Consider the following 13,876-nt stretch of genomic DNA (forward strand, 5'->3'; position numbering starts at 1 on the left):
AGAGAGAGAGGGCAGAGAGAGGGAGGGCAGAGAGAGAGAGGGAGGGCAGAGAGAGAGAGAGAGGGCAGAGAGAGAGAGAGAGAGAGAGAGAGAGAGAGAGAGAGAGAGAGGACAGGGAGAGAGAGGGAGGGGACAGGGAGAGAGGGGGAGGGGACAGGGAGAGAGAGGGAGGGGACAGAGAGAGAGAGGGAGGGGACAGAGAGAGAGAGGGAGGGGACAGAGAGAGAGAGGGATGGGGAGAAAGAAAGAGGGAGGGGGAGAAAGAACGAGGGAGGGGAGAAAGAAAGAGGGGGCAGGGAGAGAGGGGGGACAGGGAGAAAGAGGGGGACAGGGAGAAAGGGGGGACAGGGAGAAAGGGGGGACAGGGAGAAAGGGGGGACATGGAGAAAGGGGGGACAGGAGAAAGAGGGGGACAGGGAGAAAGAGGGGGACAGGGAGAAAGGGGGGACAGGGAGAAGGGGGGACAGGGAGAGAGAGAGAGAGGGGGACAGGGAGAGAGAGAGATGGGGGGCAGGGAGAGAGAGAGGGACAGGGAGAGAGAGAGAGAGATGGGGGACAGGGATAGAGAGAGGGGCAGGGAGGGGGGACAGGGAGGAGAGAGGAGGGGGCAGGAGGGGGGACAGGGAGAGAGAGGGAGGGGAGACAGAGGGGGGACAGGGAGACAGAGGGGTCAGGGAGAGAGAGGGGGGACAGGGAGAGAGAGGGGGGACAGGGAGAGAGAGGGGGATAGGGAGAAAGGGGGGACAGGGAGAAAGGGGGACAGGGAGAGAGGGGGGACAGGGAGAGAGAGAGAGAGAGGGGGGACAGGGAGAGAGAGAGAGATGGGGGACAGGGAGAGAGAGAGATGGGGGACAGGGAGAGAGAGAGATGGGGGACAGAGAGAGAGAGAGATGGGGGACAGGGAGAGAGAGAGAGAGAGAGAGAGAGAGAGATGGGGGACAGGGAGAGAGAGAGAGGGACAGGGAGGGGGACAGGGAGAGAGAGATGGGGGACAGGGATAGAGAGAGGGACAGGGAGGGGGGACTTGGAGAGAGAGAGGGAGGGGCAGGGAGGGGGGACAGGGAGAGAGAGGGAGGGGAGACAGAGGGGGGACAGTGAGACAGAGGGGTCAGGGAGACAGAGGGGGACAGGGAGACAGGGGGGGACGGAGACAGAGGGGCAGGGGGGGAGACAGAGGGGGCAGGGAGACAGAGGGCCAGGGGGGGACAGGGAGACAGAGGGGGGACAGGGAGACAGAGGGGGGACAGGGAGACAGAGGGGGGACAGGGAGAGAGGGGGGACAGGGAGAAAGGGGGGACAGGGAGAAAGGGGGGACAGGGAGAGAGAGGGGGACAGGGAGAGAGGGGGGACAGGGAGAGAGAGATGGGGGACAGGGAGAGAGAGAGATGGGGGACAGGGAGAGAGAGAGATGGGGGACAGGGAGAGAGAGAGATGGGGGACAGGGAGAGAGAGAGGGACAGGGAGGGGGGACAGGGGGAGAGAGAGAGAGAGAGAGAGAGAGATAGATGGGGGACAGGGATAGAGAGGGAGGGGCAGGGAGGGGGACAGGGAGAGAGAGGGAGGGGAGACAGAGGGGGGACAGGGAGACAGAGGGGTCAGGGAGAGAGAGGGGGACAGGGAGACAGAGGGGGCAGGGAGAGGGAGGGGGGACGGAGACGGAGGGGGCAGGGAGACAGAGGGGGCAGGGAGAGAGAGGGGGGACAGGGAGAGAGAGGGAGGACAGGGAGACAGAGGGGGAAGGGAGAGAGAGGGGGGACAGGGAGACAGAGGGGGGAGGGAGGGGGGCAGGGAGAGAGAGGGGGGACAGGGAGATAGAGGGGGGAGGGAGAGGGGGGGAGGGAGAGGGGGGCAGAGAGGGGGGTCAGGGTCTGGTTAGCGACAGTGCTCAGCTCACTCACTTGGATGGTTGGGGGGGGGCTCACAGTCAGCGGCTTCCCGGTGAGTGTCACAAGCTTGCCCAGGCAGGCATGCTGGATGGAACAGTGTGCGGATCTCCCCTCGGATGATGGAACGGCAGCGGCCATTGGAGGACTTCTGTCCCCGCCCACCACCAGCGTGACCGTGACCTATCACAGTAGCCAAAGGAAGTTCTCCAAGGCTCTGTGCTACAGGTGGTGGGCGGGCCAGCAACAGTAAAAAGCCGCCCTCAGGACTCAGGAGGAGGAGATACAGAAGACGCTCTCTGGCTGCGCTCTCTCTCTCTCTCTCTCTCTCTCTCCCTGCTGCTGTGGCTGGAGGCGGAGGTGGGTGGACTCAGAGCTCTGTTGCTAGACGCGAGGCGGGGCGGCCCTAGCAACCAGTTAGGAAATGTTTATTGCCGCGGCTGTGTGTCTTTACTTCACAGTGTATTGTCCCGGAATGAAGGTGCCCGGGACACGGGACACAGGTATCAATTAAGGGACAATCCCGGGCAATCCGGGACACGTGGGCACCCTACTTGAACATAACCTGAAAGGATAAGCAGAGATTAAGTATCAATTCTGACAATACTTATAGAAAGAGAAAACCAGGCCTGCCTGTTTAACCTTTGATCCTAATGAGAGATGAATTACCATGGATGGTATGAGGGCCCTTTAAGTAGCAATGACAGAATGTCCCCGTTGCAGATCTAATGGTCTTCACCGTCAGTCAGAGCTCATTATTTGTATCCAATAAAGTATAGGAATAGAGTGGTAGTATATCTGGTGATGACTGTAGCTAAAGATGCTTATGTACGGTGTTCAAATAAAGGTGCAGTGAAGTGTTCACAAAGTAAAGTTGTCAATACACAGTGTCCCAGTGAAACAACAAAGGAAAGGTTTGCAAAGATGGGCAGTGGCCCTCTCACCAACATTCAGACCGATTTGATGCCTTCCAGCTAGCGAATCCCGGATGGAAGTCCTGGCTGTAGACCCGCTTGTGAAGATCCCCCGTTGTGGAGTATGAAACGTGGGATGCTGCACTGTACAGGTGGTACTGATCAGATGTCCGATGAACAGCAGGCAACGCTGGACCCCTTCTCAGTCAGGTTGGGTGACTGCAAACCACATGGAAGGCCGCGACCTCACTCCCCTTGCACAGAGAGCGCCTTCACGCACGAGGCCTAGGAGGAAAAGAGCGTGAGGTGGATCTGTGGTCTCTTTTATAACTCTTCCCAGCAATCTCTCTGGTGATAGCAAAGATCCCTGGGATATGTAGTCTGGATGTATAGTCATGCAGGCAAACCGCCATCTGATTGAACTACTATTCCAACAATCCCTTTGGTTGGGCTCACAAATATGTCAGTCTAGTAACACTGGACACTAGAGGGACAAAATGATATACAGACAGGGCAGGGAATAGCTGTTCGTTGCAATTGTAATCCATATTGCTACATCAGAAAAAAAAAGCAAAGATTTCCATTACTCACCTTTCCTTCTGAAAGCTCTGGCTACCTAACTGTCATGCTAATTAAATGCTTAAAAATTGAAACCATGAATTTTAATTTCCTGGTGCATCATGGCAGCATACATATGGGTTGTGACTCCGCCCCCACAACCTGATAGGACTGGTTAACTATAAATCAAAGACAGACCCAGCTCACAGCATTCTCCTTTTTCCCCTCACCTGATCAGGACTGAAATTGCGAGGTAACCCTTACCGTTTGTCGCCCCAGCCAGGTTCAGCCTCTCCTGGGTGGAAGTCCTTCCACTACAGTCTCTAAATGAGCTATATGGTTGGACCCCCATTATGGTGGTGCAGGCTTCTCAAAGAAAGCTTTAAACAAGCTTTGACATAAGTGACAGTGTTTCCTTTTGCTTTCCATATGCTTTTTACTTATTTTCTCTGTATTATGAGCGTTTGCCATTCCCAAGATGGCTGCAGCAGTGCAAGTACACTCTGAGCATGTGACTGTACACTCTGAGAGGCAGGAAGTGATGCAGCCTCTGCGTTTCCTGGCTAGAGCTTTTCTAGGATGGTGATCTGAACATGCTCAGGCACTGATATCATCACTAAGGATGAGCTCAGGCATGTTTGTATGGTCCACGTGCAGAGCCCACCTGGAAGTCGGCGCATCGCTGCACTGCGCTAATCACAGGCAGTGAGACATTGTCCCGATGCGCGGCTGCAGAGATCGGGCAATGTCTCACTGTCCGTGATTAGCGCAGCGCTGCGCCGACTTCCTGGCAGGCTCTGCACGTGGACCATGCGAACACGCCTGAGCTCATCCCTAATCATCGCTAATGGCAAATGTGAGTTCTAAATGGTTTTATTGCATTTTTGGCAAACAAATGGTGGAGCGCTCTACTCATGCATGCTGGATGCTTATGTAGTCATTGTTTGCAGGCATGTTTTCTCTTTTTATGGCATTCACCTGTGTTTTTCCAATCTCCTTCTCAGTGTTGCTCTAGGATCATTGTGCTCTTTATGGCATTCACCTGGGCTCTTCCATGCTTGCTCTGGGATCACTGTTGGGCTCAGTTTCCACTAGTGCGACCTCCTCACTGCAAAGTCACATGACAAGTACCGTTGATATCTGTGTTCATAGACCTTAACCATAGACACATAGACCATAGACACAGGCATTGCTTCAAGTTGTATCAAATTTGCGGCAAAATCATGCGACTGCGACTTTCAGGTTGCAATAGTGGAGACTTAGCATTATGCTGTTTTTCATTTCAGTCTGCTACTTTGCTCTGTTTCTATGGGAAACGCTGTCCAGTCAGACCACCCATTGCTTTTAAGCTATAGGGATTAGGTAAGTAGTGAAGACTGAGAAAGAGAGACAATATATATATAGTCCTGTAAGGACTACAAGATGGAGGGAGCCTTCTGATGGTCAAGACAAGTCACCATCTACGAACAGACATACAGGGAATGTTGATTAAGCTCATCATCTCACCCCTCATTATCATTGCTCCCCATTTACAAACATCACAACTTATCAGCCCTAATAGTTGATGCATTTGTTGTGGAAAGTCATTGCCTGCCAAGCTAGTATGTCAAATCTGCCTGGAACAAGCACTATACAGCCAGGACCTCAAAATGGAGAGCCTGTGAAAAGCCAAGAGGAAGAGTTAATTCAGGAAAAATTGAAGGGGTCAGAGAAAAATGCCCTTATAAACAGGCTGTCAAAACTGTATACCCTGAAAAAGCTAGAGGTCAACCTGCTGCAGTCTCCTCTGATGATCGATGATCATCATGCATAATGAATGTAGCTGGCAAGACATGTCACATTCAAGGAGGCTCTAGTCAAAAAAATTAGATCTAGATCTGAAGTGCTCCTACATACTGTAACTTCTGCAGGTGCTGGCACACCAGCAATAACCAGCCTATGTGCTGAGTGAGTCTAATGGGAGTGATTTCATAATTATCAACCAGCTACTGCACCTGTAAGAGTCTACATTCCTTTAGACGTGATTCCTTAATGGGAGTATCTTATCAAAAAAAAAATTATTGCAGTGGATGCCAAAAAATCTGACTTTTATCACGGTGCAGACTTCTGGGAAAATCAGTGAACCAGTCATACAAGCAAGAAAGGATGTTTCAGGGGGATGTTATGTACACATTCTGTGTACAGAGCACCTCCAGATAGTCATGTTTCACTGCATTTTACAGAAAATTGCAGCCCTGCAGATAAAAAAAAAAAAAGAAGTGAAGTAACCCTTTAAATAAGCTCATCTGGAAGAAGTGACGAGACAAGGTGGTAACAGCTTTGTAAGAGCTGAAATTGGCGGCATACACTGTGGTGAATGTGTCAGACGTCTTTTGTTTTCCCCACGGTCACGGCAAGCAATGCATTATGGCTGAAGCCATGGTTGGTGGATCCGGCCAAAAAAAAAAATGGTGCAAGACACCAGAACACAGATCCAATCTATCTGGGAGTAGACAGGCTACAGCCATCTCAAGGGTGACCATTAGCAGGTTAGGGCAAATATCATCTGACAAAAAAACTGAAAATTCAAAAAGGTCCAGCCTACAGGTGACGACTCCCAAGTAGATACCAGGAGGCAAAATCCTACGGACCGGGAAAAAGATTAGTAAATTAACTGGAGAAGTACCCAATCTTCATTATTGAAGCCTTAAAGATCTAAGGCCCCTGTCTTAGAAGAGCGGAAGTCCTTTTTAAGGGTGCACTAATCCAGGGGGTGCCTGTGCGAAGCTTTACGTACACACCTGGTGGGAAAACCTTCAGTATCAGTAGGCCATATCGGCTATATTGGTGTGACATTGGTAGAAGTTTAAAGGAGGTCTGCCTTTCTGGTACAATAATTTATATTGAAAAAGTATAACATGACAAACTCACCCATGCAGGGGCATAATTTAATGAGCATACCGATCATGTAACATTGACAGGTGGGAAGTCCACCTTTCAATCTCTTCCAGTCAGCCAGGCTACCAGAGTTGATGGAAAAGTAAGAAATTCTGGTCCAGTATGTAGATAGATTAAAAGAAGGGGGGGGGGGGGGAACAAGCATTCGTGAAGGTTCATGAGGATTCAGTTCACCTCTGTTCCTAGCAAAAAATAAAAACCAGGTAATCTGTGCCCAATGCTAAAGTTTAAAAAAAAATAATAATCAAGCAGCGCAGGAAGTTCAAGCCTCCTCTGGGACTGTGACATCATAATGGGTGGGGACATTATCCGGCGATGTCCCTATATAAGTCGCCACACGCCGCGTGTTCTGTCATAGTGAGCGGAGACAGTGACGAGGACGAGGCAACATCTCCTGAAGAGAAGAACAGAAGACGGCGACAGCGGCAGCGGCGACAGAAGACCGGGCCACTGATTGTAAAAGAGCTAGAAGAAGGCGCGGTGGCCCAGCAAGAAGAACCGAAGAGGAGGACAAGACCCCCGAAGTCGGAAGAAGACCCCCGGGCAGCGAAGAAGAAAGACGGGCTCCTCCGCTAGTGAAAGAGCTAGCAAAAGAGCAGAAGATAGCGGAGGAGTCCAGCGAGAAGACCCCCGAAGACGGAAGACCCCCGGAGCTGTGCAATAAACTATTTTAACCCTTGTGTGTTGTGTTTTTTTGTACATTTTTTTTCACAGGTGAATGGGTAGGGGTACATTGTAACCCATACTCATTCACATAGGGTGGGGGGCCGGGATCTGGGGGCCCCCTTATTAAAAAGGGCTCCCGGATTCCAATAAGCCCCCCGCCCGCAGACCCTGGCCGTTGGTTGTCGGGAAGAGGCCCTTGTCCTCATCAACATGGGGACAAGGTGCTTTGGGGTGGGGGGGGCCGCGCGTGTTGAGGGCACGCAGCCTGGTACAGCTCAGGAGGGGAGGGCCGCTCACTCGTCCCCACCCCCTTTCCTGGCCGGCCAGGTAGCGTGCTCGGATAAGGGTCTGGTATGGATCTGGGGGATCTGGGGGATCTGGATCTGGGGGACCCCCACGCCGTTTTTTCGGCGTAGGGGGTTCCCCTTAGAATCCATACCAGACCTAAGGGCCTGGTATGCTCTCGAAGGGGGGACCCACGCCAAATTTTTTTTTTATAAATTTGGCGTGAAGTTCCCTCTTGAGAGCTGATAATTCCGTGAGAGTCGCCTCCGTATAGACGGAGATCCGACTTGTAGGCAACCTCCATTGAAATCAATGGGTACCAGTCGCCTACAAGTCAGATTGAAGTAGTACAGGAACCTTTTCTGAAGTCGGAGCAACTTCAGTAGTGTGCATTAAGACAGCTCTCATTCACTTACATTGATTTTTACATGTTGTCCGACCTGAGGCGACTAGGGGGCGACCTGAAGTAGGATCTGAATCGCCCCTGTGTGAACCGGCTCTATGTGGAACTTGTTTATGGTTCTCATTTCTATCCTACAAAATTGATTACACTCTGCAAATCCTAAACACCGTATTTCTGGTTGCTACAACCTCTGTGAAAAAGGATGTCAGAACTGCAGGCTTTGTACTCAAGGAGCTTCACTTAACTTTCTACTCAAACAGAATAGTCCTAGAACTCCTGACTGCTTTTATCAATGGGGTGTCTTTCTCCTTGCTTGGCAGCTACCTTTTCATTCAGGGAAGCTGAAATATGTTCTTGGTTCCAGCGTGGCTTAAGGCAGGGTCAGTCAGCATCAACACGTTCAGTCACCTCCTAGATTGTTAAGACAATTAAAAGAGCCTATTCTTCAAGGCCTTCCTGTTTTGGAGGTCTTACGAGCACATTTAACTAGGGCAGTGCCAGCTCAGTGGACAGCTCAGCGCTGAGTGTCTCCTGAGGATATTTGTAACTCAGCAATATGGTCCTCCCAGGTCAACTGCATTACACTTTAATAGATGAACCCGGCTCGCAACAGTAAAATTTGGAAAATTCATGTTGCATACTTGTGTTATTGATTACAAAATTTTTCTTGCACCCTCTCATATGGTGAGTTAGTCCCCGTATGTACAGTGCCTTGCGAAAGTATTCAGCCCCCTTGAACTTTTCAACCTTTTGCCACATTTCAGGCTTCAAACATAAACATATAACATTTTTTATTTTTTGTGAAGAATCACCAACAAGTGGGACACAATTGTGAAGTGGAACGAAATCTATTGGATTTTTGAAACTCTTTTAACTAATAAAAAAATGAAAAGTGGGGCGTGCAAAATTATTCGGCCCCCTTGCGTTAATACTTTATAGAGACACCTTTTGCTGCGATTACAGCTGCAAGTCGCTTGGGGTATGTCTCTATCAGTTTTGCACATCGAGAGACTGAAATTCTTGCCCATTCTTCCTTGTAAAACAGCTTGAGCTCAGTGAGGTTGAATGGAGAGCGGTTGTGAACAGCAGTTTTCAGCTCTTTCCACAGATTCTCGATTGGATTCAGGTCTGGACTTTGACTTGGCCATTCTAACACCTGGATACGTTTTATTTGTGAACCATTCCTTTGTAGATTTTGCTGTATGTTTGGGATCATTGTCTTGTTGGAAGATAAATCTCCGTCCCAGTTTCAGGTCTTTTGCAGACTCCAACAGGTTTTCATCCAGAATGGTCCTGTATTTGGCTGCATCCATCTTCCCCTCAATTTTAACCATCTTCCCTGTCCCTGCTGAAGAAAAGCAGGCCCAAACCATGATGCTGCCACCACCATGTTTGACAGTGGGGATGGTGTGTTGAGGGTGATGAGCTGTGTTGCTTTTACGCCAAACATATCGTTTTGCATTGTGGGCAAAAAGTTCGATTTTGGTTTCATCTGACCAGAGCACCTTCTTCCACATGTTTGGTGTGTCTCCCAGGTGGCTTGTGGCAAACTTTAGACGAGACTTTTTATGGATATCTTTGAGAAATGGCTTTCTTCTTGCCACTCTTCCATAAAGGCCAGATTTGTGCAGTGTACGACTGATTGTTGTCCTATGGACAGACTCTCCCACCTCAGCTGTAGTTCTCTGCAGTTCATCCAGAGTGATCATAGGCCTCTTGGCTGCATCTCTGATCAGTCTTCTCCTTGTCTGAGCTGAAAGTTTAGAGGGACGGCCAGGTCTTGGTAGATTTGCAGTGGTCTGATACTCCTTCCATTTCAAAATGATCACTTGCACAGTGCTCCAAATCCGGCTTTAAACTTCTCCAACAGTATTACGGACCTGCCCGGTGTGTTCCTTTGGTCTTCATGATGCTCTCTGCGCTTTCAACAGAACCCTGAGACTATCACAGAGCAGGTGCATTTATACAGAAACTTGATTACACACAGGTGGATTCTATTTATCACTATCAGTCATTTAGGACAACATTGGATCATTCAGAGATCCTCGCTGAACTTCTGGAGTGAGTTTGCTGCACTGAAAGTAAAGGGGCCGAATAATTTTGCATGCACCGCTTTTCAGTTTTTTATTTGCTAAAAAAGTTTAAATTATCCAATAGATTTCATTCCACTTCACTATTGTGTGCCACTTGTTGGTGATTCTTCACAAAAAATTAAAATTTTATATCTTTATGTTTGAAGCCTGAAATGCGGCAAAAGGTTGAAAAGTTCAAGGGGGCCGAATACTTTCGCAAGGCACTGTATGCTGCCATAATGCACCAGGAAAATGGAAAATTGTATACTCACCTTTCCGTAATTTTCCTTTCCTGGTGCATCTTCATGCAGCATACAGATGCCCACCCAAATGGTGAGAGTTGCAGAGAATGCTGTGAGCCGGTGTCCCATCATATAAGGTCCCCCATTGGATAGTGTCCGCTGTGTACTGCGCATGCACAGTACACAGAAACACAGTTTCCGAAAATAGCCGAGGATGAACAGCGCCTGCGCCGTGAGTCCAGGTTCTATCCCCACCATCCAAGTGGACATAGAGTAGGAGTATAAAAGAACAGAGCGCAGCGAGGCCGAGCCCGAAGCGCGGCGAGCAAAGCTCGCCCGCGAGGGGCCCTCTAATTTTCACAACCCTATGTCCGCTTGGATGGTGGGGCTACCACCTCCACTCACGGCGCAGGCGCCGTTCAGCTTTGGAGATTTTCCGAAGCTTTGTCTGCTCCGTACTGTGCATGCGCAGTACGGGGCGGACACTATATGATGGCAGGACACTATCTGCCAGAACACCGGGTCTGTCTTTGATTTATAGTTAACCAGTCCTATCAGGTTGTGGGGGTGGAGTCACAACCCATATGTATACTGCCATGAAGATGCACCAGGAAAGGAAAATTACGGAAAGGTGAGTATACAATTTTCAGTCTTTTCTTTGCCCTTTTTGTTACATGGTTCTCCAGGGTTTTTGACTTAGAAATGCTGACGCCAGACACAGCCAAAGGAGGGTCAGCAAAAGCTACCCCCAAATTCTTCTTCTAGTTTGTCCACTTTATAGAATAATGGCAGAATTGCTAGATATTGTATTAGAATTACGTCTTAGTTTTTTTTATAGATTTGTTTTGGATATCTATTATAGCAGAAAGTAAAAAATTGTTTTTTTTTTGTTTTTTTTTTTCAAAATTGTTGATTTTTTTTTGTTTAGAGCACAAAAAATAAAAACCGCAGAGGTGATCAAATACCACCAGAAGAAAGCTCTATTTGTGGCAATAAAAGCACATCAATTTTGTTTGGGTACAGCATCGCACGACCGTGCAATTGTCAGTTAAATTGACATAGTGCTGTATCGCAAAAAATGGCCTGGTCATTAAGGGGGTAAAACCTTCCGGGGCTGAAGTGGTTAAGTAAGGTTCATTGATATCATTATGGTAATTATTAATTATATACAAAGCCACTATATATTTCCTTTGCAATGCCCATAAAATACTGAATAACTAATAGTACAGCCTTTTTACACTTGCCATGGAGCAAATTAATAAAATAATATATATATATATATATATATATATATATATATATATATATATATATATATATATAATATTACACCTTGTACAGTTAACTGGCCCATAGACTAATCTTTTGGTTGTATTCCCTAAAAGCCATGATATTATAATTTTCAGTGAAGACCTAGCAGAAGATTAACAGAAGCTATTGCAGGCTACAAAGACACTTGTAGCATCTTTATATACAATACACACATAAACTTGATGAACCAGGCAGTAAAAACAATATTTCTATGTTTCTATGTCTTATCTCAATAGTATGGCGAAACAGGAATTATCATCAGAATACGATCAGTGTTTCAGACGCACTGCTGCTTGTATATAGTGATTTGGTAATGTATGATGCTACTGATCAGTCTGGGATGAGTTGCATACGATATGGGAAGTTACAGGTACGCCAACTGTGAGTCTAGCAATATTGACATAAGGGGTTAGGCAGATTACTCAGATTTCTTTGCCTTATGTATGCAGCAGAATTAAGCAATGCATTCTCGCTGAATGTATATCTGTCTTTGCCTCTCTGTCCTATCAGGTAGAAAGGTGGAGATATAGGAAGATACTTTAAATAAAACTCCACTTATGTTACAAAAATTGTTACACAAGCTGGGGCAAAGGGGGCTTCTTTCAGTTAGTTCCCAGTTCCTGGCCCTCAATCTTTCTCAGCTGTGTGTGTGTCCCTCTCCTGGCTCTTGACCTACCCCCAGATAAAGCAGGAACCCTGGTATTACGTACAGTATCCATTCAAACCAGACCATGTCCAGAGGAACATACAATCTCATGATTCTGACACTCTAGGGGTGACCTATCCTGGGGTTCTGTGGCACCTTAGTGCTCCTCTTTGTAGTTGTTTGGGGTTCCTTGACCAATAAGCAGTTTTTTCCACTCCAATAAATAACCACAGACATTACTGATCTTAATAGCTATCTGTAAGGGGGCATTCTTTCCATGGATAACCAATATAAGAAGTCTCTACACAACTGATCACCAATACACATATTCTACATTTATCAGCTATACATCCATATATGTAGGTCCTTCACTAAAATTCCTTCTCCTATGACCACCAATGTAAGGGTGCACATCACTGATCACAATTGTAAGGGGGCATTTTTCCACTGAGCAGGCGTTTCTTCACTGGTTACCATAAAAGTGAGTATTACAGTTTATACAGTCTGCATTTATTTATTTTCTAGCTATTATTATTATTAGTTTCATTATTATTACAAAAAAAATTGTGGTATAAATCAGCCCTGAATGTCAAAAATGCTTTAAATTTGTTATTCTTCTTTGTATTTCAATATCTGCAACTTTCTGTTTATGCTAATTTACTGTGAGCTATAAAAAATAATATTACCAGGGGGTCCTTGAGACCTGAATTTTTTTTAAGGGCTTCTTCGTGTTAAAGCAGAAATAAAGGGAGGAATGCTCACCTTTACTTTAATGCTCTCTGCCCCCTTGCTGGCACCAGCATTTTGTTCTGTGTACTGGTTTTCTGGCATCATCATTGGCCAGTATGGGATGATGTCCATCCTGCACATGCACAGGAGCTAATAATCCCAGTACAAAGGGATCGGGCCAGCCACTGTAAGCCGAGTGGTGTATGCACTGCTCAGTTTACATGCTGGGGATTGCAGCGAGCAGTTAGGTGTGTTTTATTGCAGAAGAGACACTGCAATAAAAAGCCTGCCTGTTCATAGTGAATAACAGTGGAACATTAGTTCGACTTTAATAAGGATTAGAATGGCTGCACTAGGGCCATACTGGGCATAAGCCAATTACTGCACTGACATTTTTTGGAAGAAAAACATCACTGTTGGACATATTCCACAACTTTCTGTCTCTCTGCAAAAGAAACTGTATGGGATCCATTAAAACCTTTGGCCAACATGCACACTCTGCAATTGTCCAAATTGACTGTAAAATAAACAAACTGTCTCAGACCCTCCTGTATGGCCCCAACTGATTCTATATTTTATTATTTATAATGTCAAGTCTGTTGTTTTATGATTTTTAAAGTTGAGTCTTTTATGTTTTATAGTTTATAATGCAAGATTTGTATGATTTTTAGTGCTGGATCTCTTATCTTGTGAAATACCAACTACCGGCCAGTTTCTATCTACTGGTCAAAGCAGACCTATTACCGATTGATGAAAAAGCATGTGTCTTATGGGAACACTAGGATTTGTAAGAAGGATTGTTATGAAGGTTGAACCTCTCATTCAAGAAGCCGACTGAAAAAGGTCATGGTGAAAAATCTATTTGGCTTCATGCACGCAGGGCATTAACCACTTGCCGCCCACCCACCACACTTTAACTGCCACAGGGCAGCAGCTCCAAGCTGAGCGACTTACTGGTATCTCGCTTTGCACAGGAGTACTAGTGCGCCCCCTGGGGTGCACAGGAGATCGCTGCACCCTGTGAGTGGCCGGGGTATCGTGTGGTCATGTGATTGCTATGGCCTATCATAGTGATCATATGATTAAATGTAATCAAAACTGTCATGAATGGCTTCCATTCATGACAGCCTGCTTACTATTTTGATGCTGTGATTGGCCCACAGTTGTCACATGGTACCTGGGCCTATCACAGCACCCTGTACCATGTGACTAGCTGTAGCTAATCACAGC

The sequence above is a fragment of the Lithobates pipiens genome, unplaced genomic scaffold (assembly GCF_037356315.1).
Source record: "Lithobates pipiens isolate NorthernLeopardFrog02 unplaced genomic scaffold, aLitPip1_a1.2 Scaffold_16, whole genome shotgun sequence".
In the NCBI taxonomy this organism is placed as follows: domain Eukaryota; kingdom Metazoa; phylum Chordata; class Amphibia; order Anura; family Ranidae; genus Lithobates; species Lithobates pipiens.